The sequence below is a fragment of the Adiantum capillus-veneris genome, chromosome 21 (genome assembly GCF_014529385.1).
Source record: "Adiantum capillus-veneris isolate H3 chromosome 21, ASM1452938v2, whole genome shotgun sequence".
Classification (NCBI taxonomy): domain Eukaryota; kingdom Viridiplantae; phylum Streptophyta; class Polypodiopsida; order Polypodiales; family Pteridaceae; genus Adiantum; species Adiantum capillus-veneris.
Window position 1 is genome coordinate 76,113,760 of NC_140951.1, and position 10,767 is coordinate 76,124,526.

General features: G+C 39.4%; 1 pseudogene; it reads right to left on the reverse strand.

The window, feature by feature from the left end:
• Positions 1-740: 740 nt before the first annotated feature.
• LOC147431176 (uncharacterized) lies at positions 741-3,769 on the reverse strand (annotated as a pseudogene).
• Positions 3,770-10,767: the final 6,998 nt, after the last annotated feature.

Sequence of the window (10,767 nt, forward strand, 5' to 3'; positions counted from 1 at the left end):
CATTTTTTCAAAACAAGATAAAAGTTGAATGTCTCACATAAAGTATAAGACATGTATTCATTGTAGCAAAAGAGATAAAGTGAAACATATGAACATAATAATATGATGGCAAACACATTCCTGCTAAAAGGAAATCAACACTTTGTCCACCCATTTAAACAATCAAAAGTAGCTTGTGATGTTTGCATAGTCTACAAAGTGACATGATAATCTAGTCAATTACATCTCAAGAATTTGAAAGCTACATGAACAAGGAATTTTAGATGGAGGACTTGTCACTTCACAACCTTCTTTTTTGATAAAACAAATTAACCCTAATTTGTAATCATAGAAATCATGAACATCTAATGTTTATCACTATACAAAGACATGCATTTATATATGAAAAGCACATTGAGTATAGCATGCAAAGTAAACAATTTGAAAGATACACACACTTAGAAGTTTTAGACACAGTTTAACTTCAAAAATGCACATCTGAAAGAGTGTTACAGTTTTCCCTATTTAAAATATATCAAGTGGAGTCGCACTCATCATCTACAAACAAAAGACGATAACTTCGACATTCTTGTAACCTCACATCATATTGCGGATCTCTCTCCATGCTTCTAGCCATCGCCTATGCATAGTCTGGCAACACACTTAAAAAAAAAAGCATAACAAAGTAACCACAAGGCCACTACCAATATCGAAAACTCCAAAAGAGATAAATATCGATACAAACATGCAAATACAAACTCTCAGTAGTCGTATGGTGTGACCCCTCCAAGAGGATCAATCTCATCATCGTCGTCCCTCCCTGTATATGTAGTGGTGGATGATCGAGCTGTGTGGCTACTCAATAGCGGTAACACAAAAGATGAGATGATTCCATCGTCCCGATCTAAGGACACACAAAGACGTGTAGATCCAAGGCATGCCTGCAACAATGGAGCTGTTCCACAACCAAGCTCCAAACATATCGCATTTGGTGTAGATAGCATATCCAAGAAACATGCAACAAAAGAAACACTCCTCTGCATCAGACCTCGCCACTCCATGCCCATATCTGTACGTGCCATAGCCTTTGTGGGTAGGTAGTGATACATGATTGAGTCCTGAGGCTTCATCCCTAGAGCCTCAAAACGTGAATTAGACTCCCGAAGGAACACAGGAGGAACCGGCCCATGTCTATGAGCTAACCAAATCATGGAGGTCATATACTGCGCATAAGATAGTCAATAAGTAAAACACATAACAAAAGCACTAGAGAACACAAAAATTAATTTTGCCAACCTCTATGGTAGAAGAAGAATGAGTCATACTGCCATATGGAGTATGATGCATCACAATAATGCGTCTGAAGATGTCTAATCCTGACACTCGGCAATACCGCTCCACCAATCCCATAATCTCACCTACAATACGATGGCTACAAAATTACATTTAAAAAAATAAATCAATTTGAGATTTCTACCAAGAAAATTACCTCCAGTAGATCCCATTATCAACATCCATCCAAAATCAGAGAGTGTGGCAGCAGATAGAGATATCCCATATCGCACATGATCATCACTAAGCTCGTCCCAAGCGGGATGTATGGATGACCCATGCAAATCGTGACCATAAGGAAAATCAAGAAAAAAAAAATCCGCAGCCCACTTCACTTGTCTACCTTTCTTTGTGTACTTAGTGCATCCAACTCTATGTTTCAAAACGTGTTCATGAATCTGTCAGTAAACTTTATTCTTCTTTCCCTCAGCAAAATCTTTGCCAATGAGCACATAGTCTCCCACAATAGATAAAGAGTCCGATTATCTCAATCCATTCTCTGCAACCCAAGGCTTGTGTACAAATAACATTGACTTCCGTGCTTTCAAAGAGAGTGAACTACCTAAAAATAGACAACCAAACTTCAAATTGAGTGACTACATAATCTGCTAACATATGCATGGCCATATACACATAAGATTAAATCCTTCTTACCAACAACATCCACGCCTTCCTCATGCTCATATCCCAAGCCACCATCCAGGCTCTCAGAGACGCTTATGTGATTTTTCTTGAGAGTGTCGCTTTCATCTATGTAAACCAAAAAGCAACCATAAAAAGAAGCATACATAGAAGAACAAAGAGAGGATTAAGAAAAAAAAAAATCTTTCACATACCAAACGCTCAAAAGCAAACATACACATAAGAAGATTTGGGTTTACCTTGGATTTTTGCTTTTCCCTTCTCTCTAACATCAACACTTTCTTTCTCTACCCTTGCCTTTTCTGCTCCCTTTTCCTTGTCTCCTCCATGCTTGATCCAAAGCTCCTTGTCATTGCTAGAATATGACCTTTTTCAAGGTCGATCCACCATGGACAGTTCTCTACTTCCCAAGGAGTTAATCCTTGCATTTCCACATGATACATACATGTTGTTTCATCATTCAAATCCACCCACTTACGAGCAAATATGGGAATGGAATTAATGTGCTCTTTACTCTTTAATGCAATGAAATACCTATCCAAAGGAAAACACATACATTATGCAATGAATACTTTCTCAAAATAATGTTCATAAAATATTCACAATTATTCAAATAAGATATAAATTACAAGGTGTAGAGAGGAGAAAAATAGAGCTGTAAACCAAGCGTTGCCCCGCTTTTTGCAACAATTCTGGGATTCTTTGTGCCTTGTTGAGAACACCTTTCTTTCTAATCTCTCCATGAGACTCTAGAGGAAACAAAGGTTTCCTTTTCTCCATTTTCACCTCCATGTAGTAGTTAGCAAGAGTAAAATCTTTAGGAAGGAGCAACCCTCCAGGAATGTCAATGAAGTCTTTGAGAATGGTATCTGCAGTTCTACCCACCTTTTCTAGCAAAAGCTCCCTTCGAATCCAACCGAAACAATCAAAAGGTTTGGCCATCCAAACCATGAAAAACAAACAAAATAGAAAAAGATAAAATTGTTCACATACTATCTGTACAAGTGGTCTCCTCTTTGCAAGTGAAACAAAGTTTTTGTTGCCTTGTTTGCTTCCAAGAGAGAAACCCAAAGTATCTTTGAATCAATAGCGACATCAGACAAAGCAATAAGATTCAACTTTTCTAGTGTCGCAAAACTCTCACTATCCCAACGAAGTGCTAGAACTTTTTCTTTCCAAACGTCTCCATGGCGAGGATCAATTATATTCAGAATCTACATACACAAAAGAGTTGATACATATAAAATTAACAATGAAGAGTCCTATTTGAGGCAGAAAATTATCTTTCTTAACAACCACTAGCTCACCTTTCCAATCCTATCTCCAAATCGATGAGCAAGCTCCTCACTCTCTTTCTTCTCAATTTTGCCAAGCTCTTCTTTAGACACTGTCAATCTTAGTTGGTCCAACTTCTTGCTTAGAGCCATTGTCATTTGAACCTATTAAAAATAAATTATAATCTCACACAAAATATATAGTGTCCTTCAAAGTTATACTCAAAGAAGAAAAATAAATACTCACATTGTATACTAACTTTCCCAAGTATCTTCGAGTCAGTGGAAACCAAGGCTCAGACCCCTTTGACATCTTTTTCCTAATGTGTGCAATGACCTTTTGATCTTTATCAGGAAGATCACTCAAATATGATTCATGGTCTGCCTCACATATACTCATGCAGTTCACAATCTCATCCCTTAATGACGTAGGGACAAGAGCATGAGTATTCAAGCTACACAAAGCCAAAACAAATAAATCATGATAAGAACAACAAAAGATATATCGTATTGTAGAAGAGTTTCGATACTCACTAGTTCATCCATTGGAGTGTTGAAAGCAGTGCAATCTCTGGAACTTTGCAAGGATCAATGATCGTACATAAGACTCTTTGATGCTTTTCTTTAGTGCGAGAAAAGCGCTCTTTTATGGCACTAGTCCATGCCATAAGCCTATGATTTCCATCCCAAACCAGAAACATTTTGTTGGAAAGAATTGCAAGGTATGGAGACCTAACGATCTCCTGCTCAAACTCCGTATTAACAACTTTCCAAATGGGGTCCCATTCTTCCATGATCTCTTGGGTCACCAAGTACTCTTCACGTGAACATGACCATATGGAAACAATAAAAGCCCCTTTCTCTGCAACATAGTCCTCATTGCCAAATGCTGTTTTCAAACTACTAACCTCATTTCTTAGACCTCTTACTTTAGCATGAGTCACCATTCTACAAAGAGGAATCGGAGGACACTCATGACAAGTAAACATCCTAGTTCTATTTAGAATGTCCTCTCCTTTGTTCAAGTAGAGTTCAGCCTCTTTGTTTTCATCAGTCCCCACCTCCAGTAACCACAAATGGGACTATTGCAAGTTCTTGTTCTTGAGGCACTAGCTCTGCAGGAATGCTATCCTCACATTGTGTAATAGTTTCTGCATTTGGCTGACTATCAACCTCTTCCATAGCATCACCAAAATCATGTAATTGAGTCTCCATCACATGGCTAACATCATCCAAAAGAGTACTTGGCATGTTAGCATCATCTTCTTTTCATAATCTTGCTGGTCTGGGACGCTTTGAGGACCCAACACTTCTGTGTGGGCTGGCAATAAATTGATAAAGAGAAAATAAAACATTAAACTTCTTCATTCAAAAGCTAACCTTATGTTATTTAGCCTGTATAAAAAACCTTCAAAATTGTGTATATTTCAAACCCAAAAATTATCAAATTTATCTACCTTCTCTTCTTTTGTTGTCCAAAACAAGGCACGTCGGCGTGCCTTGTCTTAGCAGTAAAACAAGCTTTTAGAACTTTTGGCTAGAAAAATTGATTTAGAACTTTTGTTTGAAAAAAAATCTAGACTTAACTCACAAAACAAGGCACGTCGAAGTGCCTTGTTTTATGATTAATAATCAGACTCTTTATGATGAGATTTCTGTCTGCTTTGAAGCATTTGATCTCATCATTTTCAACTCATGAAACAGGGCACGCTGACGTGCCCTTTCTCATGAGTTGAAACCAAACTCTTAATGAAAACTCTTAACCAAACTCTTAATCAAAACTCATGAAACAGAGCCCGTATTCAACTCATGAAACAAGGCACGCTGACGTGCCCTGTCTCATGAGTTGAAACCAACATTTTCTTTTTAGATCGTGAAACAAGGCACGTCGAAGTGCCCTGTCTCATGAGTTGAAACAACATTTTCTTTTTAGATCGTGAAACAAGGAGTTGGAACCAAAATTTCAAGCATACCCACTTAAAGTTTCCCGCTATCAAATCAAACCAGCATCTAAATTGACAAAACTAAAACTAAATTAGGAGTGCTATGAGAAGCCTCTCTTCCCTCTCCTTGATTAAGATTAAGAGCAAATTTCCATGCTCAGTAAGAGCCATGAATGCCAATTTTACTGCTTCATTTTCCTTCATAGTTTAACACCTAGACTAGGTAAATGCAGTCCTTTCCTTTTGTCTTTGGTAATCAATGACTCCAAAGCGCACTACATTGCGATTTATACAAATATATCAACTAAAATTTCAAGTATGTCCCATACATACAAGGCCTGCAAAGAATGAAGACAATACCATGGTGTAGCCATTTATATAAAACAACTTACTAGGAAGGGAGCACATTGCTTTGGCTATGCCTCTCTCTTCACCAAGCAACTCAGAAGCCTAGATATAGTCTTTAGTCTATTTATCCACATCATGTTTACATTTGCGGTCTTACTGACAACAAACCTGGGCATACTGCGCGTGTTGAAGAGCGTAAACAGATTTGCAGCACGATATTCGTACAATGCTATTGACCATGTGATCTAATTCCATCTTGTAGGTATCGTGCCCTTGACATAGAAATGTTTAATAATAGAATGTTTAATAATCCTTTATGGAAGAAGGCACGCCGGCGTGCCTTCTTTCAAAGGCATACCTGAAATAATTTTTCTTCCTTGGTGGCATCTCAGACATGCTCTGTTCGCTGTCCAAAGCTGCGTTAAATGACCTGCTCTGCTCGCTGTCCAAAGCTGCGCAAGATGAACTGTTCGCAGTGCTGTTCGTTGAGCAGAATGCGCAGCCTGTTCGCAGAGCAGAATGCGCAGTGCTGTTCGCAGAATTCGCAGCCTCTTCGCTGAACAAAATTCGCAGAATGCGCCTGTTTGCTGAGCAGAATGCGCAGTGCTGTTCGCTAAGCAGAATGCGTTGAGGTATGTGCTGCGCTGAGATCCGAATGCACAGGAGAGAGAGAGAGAGAGAGAGAGAGAGAGAGAGAGAGAGAGAGAGAGAGAGAGAGAGAGAGAGAGAGAGAGAGAGAGAGAGAGAGAGAGAGAGAGAGAGAGAGAGAGAGAGAGAGAGAGAGAGAGAGAGAGAGAGAATGCGAAGAAATTTAGGTAGAGAGAGAGAGACAGAGGGGCAGAGAGAGGTATTGGGTGAGAGCAAACTAATTAAAAAATATTAATTCTCTCTCCATTTCTCCCTCTGAATTTAGGCTCATTTTTGAAGGGTGACCCTAATCATTCATGTGAAGGGTATATTTTTAACTATCCTTAATTAAGTTATATTTAGACAAAATTAGAAGGGCTACTCTATCCTTCTTTCGAAAGGTAAAAATATTTTTACCCTTCATTGAAGGATAAAAGTTCCTCCGAAGGGCGTCGAAGCAATTATTAGGCCTACTCTGAAATCGATGTGGTTATTAATGAGGTTGCAACTCACAACAATAATGCAAAATATGCTCAAATCTTGGACGTCCCTAAACCGGCATTTTTTTGTCAAGCCAAAAGTTTGAAGGTGACTACTCTCTCTTAAAATGAGGTATTTAATGTGGTCGCAAGCATGATGGTCTGATAGGAGTTATGCCAAATACCCCTCGATTTTTGAAGGGTTTTTTGAGTCCATTTTTTTCATAAAGAGTCATGAAAATTTATATTGAGAATAAAATCATTACAAAGACAGGCATGAAAACCTTGAAACCACTATATATAAGGAGTCTTTTCTTTTTTTTTAAACCATAAAAAGGCATGAGAATGTATCATAAAAGAGAGCAATTACAATCTGTTTCCTCTAGTGTGTTAAGGCAAATTTGTTCTTGAATAGACTATCTTTCATAGTTGTGCTAAGGCATATTTCTTCTTGAACAGACTATCTTTCATAGTTGTGCTCTCTATATGGCAAGACACATTACCATCTATGGACCTTCAGCTCACACTAAGCTTAGCCTTGCAACCAGCTCTCAAATGTTGGAAGTAAAGCTTCAGGTTATTAAGGAATACTTTGATTTGGTGGGTTTACCAGTTTCATTAAAACCTTTATCTCTGAGCCACGAAGATGTTAAACTAGAGCCAAACATGCTTTCATGTGGAGTACCTGGGTTTGTCTTGGACACTCACACCCATTAGTTCTATAAAGTATACATTGACATTGGACACAAAGATGTTGATTCTAAATCCACTACTGTCATTGTCTTTGACATCATTAAGCGCTTGCCTTTGAACAGTAGCCTTCATGTGGCCTTCAGTAGTTGTATTGAAGTTCGTCGTGTTTCAGAATTGCCAAAGGCTTATGATGGTTATATTGATTTTGAGCTTCAACCATGTGGTGAGAAGTCTTCAATGGAAGGTATGGAAGAAAAAAGTGATGGGCACACATGGACCGAGTACGTCACTTGTAGCTCAGATTGTTTTGATGGTGTCGTGCGACTAAGTAGATGTGGTGGTCACTTACAATGCTTAAACATTGATTGCCCATATTATGCTCGCTTGCATGTGCATAATGAGACACAGTGGAATGGAAAATTAAAGAGGAATTGTCCAGTAGGTTTAGTGGAAGCAGAGTACGGTAATATAGTATGTAAGCATTGTTGTCAAATGCCCGAAATTGTGAAAGAATGATATGTAGTAATTTATTACTGTATTCCAAGCGAACGGATTCAAACAACAAGATGTGCGATTCACTTGGGAAATCACAAGCATCCCTATGAAGAGGGTGTGAATAGGGACATTGCAAAAAAAATTGATGAGAGGATCATATCTCGAGCAAACCTGAATCCTTTTTGCTCCCCCAAACAATTGGAGACAGCAGTTGCTCAAGATGTGATATTAGAGATGCTGATTAATAACAAGGAAGAGGTGACAACTCACATAGAAGAGGACAAGTTCACAAAGATATTGGATCTTTTCAGTGCACTGTCTGAAAAAAGAAGGACCAACAAGTTCTTGGAAAGTGTGAAGAAGCAAAAGAATATAACTTCAATGGGGCTTGAGGCTGTGCTGGCGTTGAAGAGTCGATGTCGATACCCATATATTCACAGTGTTTTGTTTCCAGGACAGCTTGGTGAGAAACATGAACCGCATGTTTTCAAAATGTCCATAAAGGGGCCTGGGAGTGAACTTGATCTTGTTAATAAAATGAGACCAGGTGGAAGCTTGGAAGACATGTGGGTCCATTTTGATCATGTGCATAGAGTTCAAGGCTGGCCAACAATGTCTGCACATGTATACGACCCTTTTATGCACTCTTTGCTAACAATCGCCACATGCGAGTTCAAAGTTGAAAATAAATATGCTCAGGTTGAATTTTGGAGGATGCTCAACTCTGTGGTCCAAGATAATGGTTATTCAAAACCGCAATTTCGTGGATTTATGGCAGATGAAGCAAATGCAAATTGGATCGCAATTCGTACTGTTTACTTTGGGGGTGCTAAAAAAAAGATTGAAGAAAAGGAGAGGAGTTGTTCTTTTCATTGGGAACAAAGCATGGTACGTCATACTCGCAGGTGCATCCGACCTTCATTTCAAGAAGAACATAAGATCTTGTGTAAAAAGTGGAGAAATGCACCATCAGAGGTGGCGGCAAAGATCTGTAAGAACGATCTTAAAAAATTTTGGTTTGCTGGGCATGCGGTGCAAGGAGAGATTCGAGCTCTACAAACTTGGCTTGCATGGTGGGATGTAAGAGCCTCGCATTGGGGATCTTGGTTTGTCTCTCAAGATGAATCTGGCATTTTTGTGCCAACTACCAATCTTTCGGAGGCACAACATGCTAGTATGAGGGCCAGTGTGGGCTTCAAAAATCAAATTTCTCTGTATGAAGCTACAGGAGCTGACATGTCATTGGCTGTGTTGCAGAGCATGAGGTACAATGCCTACTTGAAAGGTACACATTCAGGTAGTGGACCAAACATGCAAGACATGGCAGACAGATGTTTCAATAGTGCGACAGGACGCGCATCCACTAAGCGACTGTCAGACCTTGCCAACTTGTACATGGATGAGATAGGGGAAAGCTCTCCTGAAATGCAGCGTTCCAGGCCTGGAGAGAGAAGTGTTCGAAGAAAGCGTCCTGCCAATGTTGACCCAGGGTTTATTTTGGAAGAGGATAGTCATAGGCCGGAATTTGTGACTGTGACTGTCAAAGGTCAAGGTAGTGCTCAAGTGGTTGCCGCATCTGAGGGAGACAATGAGTGTCTTGAAAGAATAGTAAATAAGACAATGTGGGCCATTAGCAGGACAGAGCCAGGGAAAAAAATGACATGTTTTGGGCAAATGACTAGTGGACGATGTGGTGCTGCCATAAATGCAGGTGCTGGAAATGACAAGGATGGTATTGTTGCTCCATCTTTTTGGGGTTGTAGAAAATATCCAGGAGGTGTTTTGAATGGGTTCATTTGGTTTTGCAATTTGTCACCGACACATTCTTGGGGGGTTTGTAGTGATCATGTTATTGGTGTGCCAGGACCCGCCCCTGGTGTTTGGCCAGTTGACAAAGGCACTAACTTGCAAAGCTATGAAATAGAGATGTTGAAAAATAATGGATTTGTACTTGAGAGTGTTGAACCTGCCTTACTACGCACTCCAACTACTGGTGCTCGGATTGCAAACACGCCAAGCTCTTTTCATCCAAAGTATAGAGACGGGAAGCTTGTTAGGTGGAGATCTCGATTGACTAAAGAATTCCAAGAGAATATTGAAAAGGGTAGAGAATTGAATGGTGAGGTGGTTCGAGAAACAATAGTCGTATGCAATGAGTCTCACACATTCAATATCAGCACGGAGGGTTCTCGGGCAATGGGTGTACATTACTCAGTTTCAATTTCAGAATTTCCTTGATGCACATGTGAGTGTTTTCAAAAAAGAGAAAGCAAGCATCTGGCTTTTGTTCCTTGCAAGCACTTGTACTTTGTGTATCTGCAAGTTTTGGGCTTGGATTCTGCGGCTCATGAGTTTATCCACCAAGCTGCATTGACAAAAGTGGAGTTGTTTCAGGCTTTGGGTGGCAGACGAAATCACACAAGCATGTGATGAATCTTATCCTCTTCACATGTTATGGTGATGCTAATGGCTTTGGATGATTGTATTGGAAGCTTTTTGATAGTCCTTTTTTGTTGGAAGTGCCTATGTATGCAAACTTTAGTTTCCCACATACAACATCTACCTACTTGAGTATATTGCCATGATTTGTAAACTTATTGCTTTGATAATAGACATGTTTCCCTTGAGTTTTTCTCCTGTGATCGGTCTTACCCTCTTTGGATATTTTGGTGATGCTAATCTTTTGGGATAGTCAAATTTGAAGTTTTCCTTCTCTGCACTTTATTTAACAAAATTGCCTAAGTACATAATCTTTTGTCTGTCATGTATAGCATCTGTTATTGCGGGTATATTAGTGTAATCTTTAGACCCTTTACTCAATACTGCCATATGTTTTTGCTGTGGTTCGCTCGGAATCCACATTTGCTCGAAAGGATTCGCTCGGAGAACGGGAACACTCCATATATAGCAACACTTTACGTGCACAATTTTTGTGAAGTTGATGTGTTGTCAAAA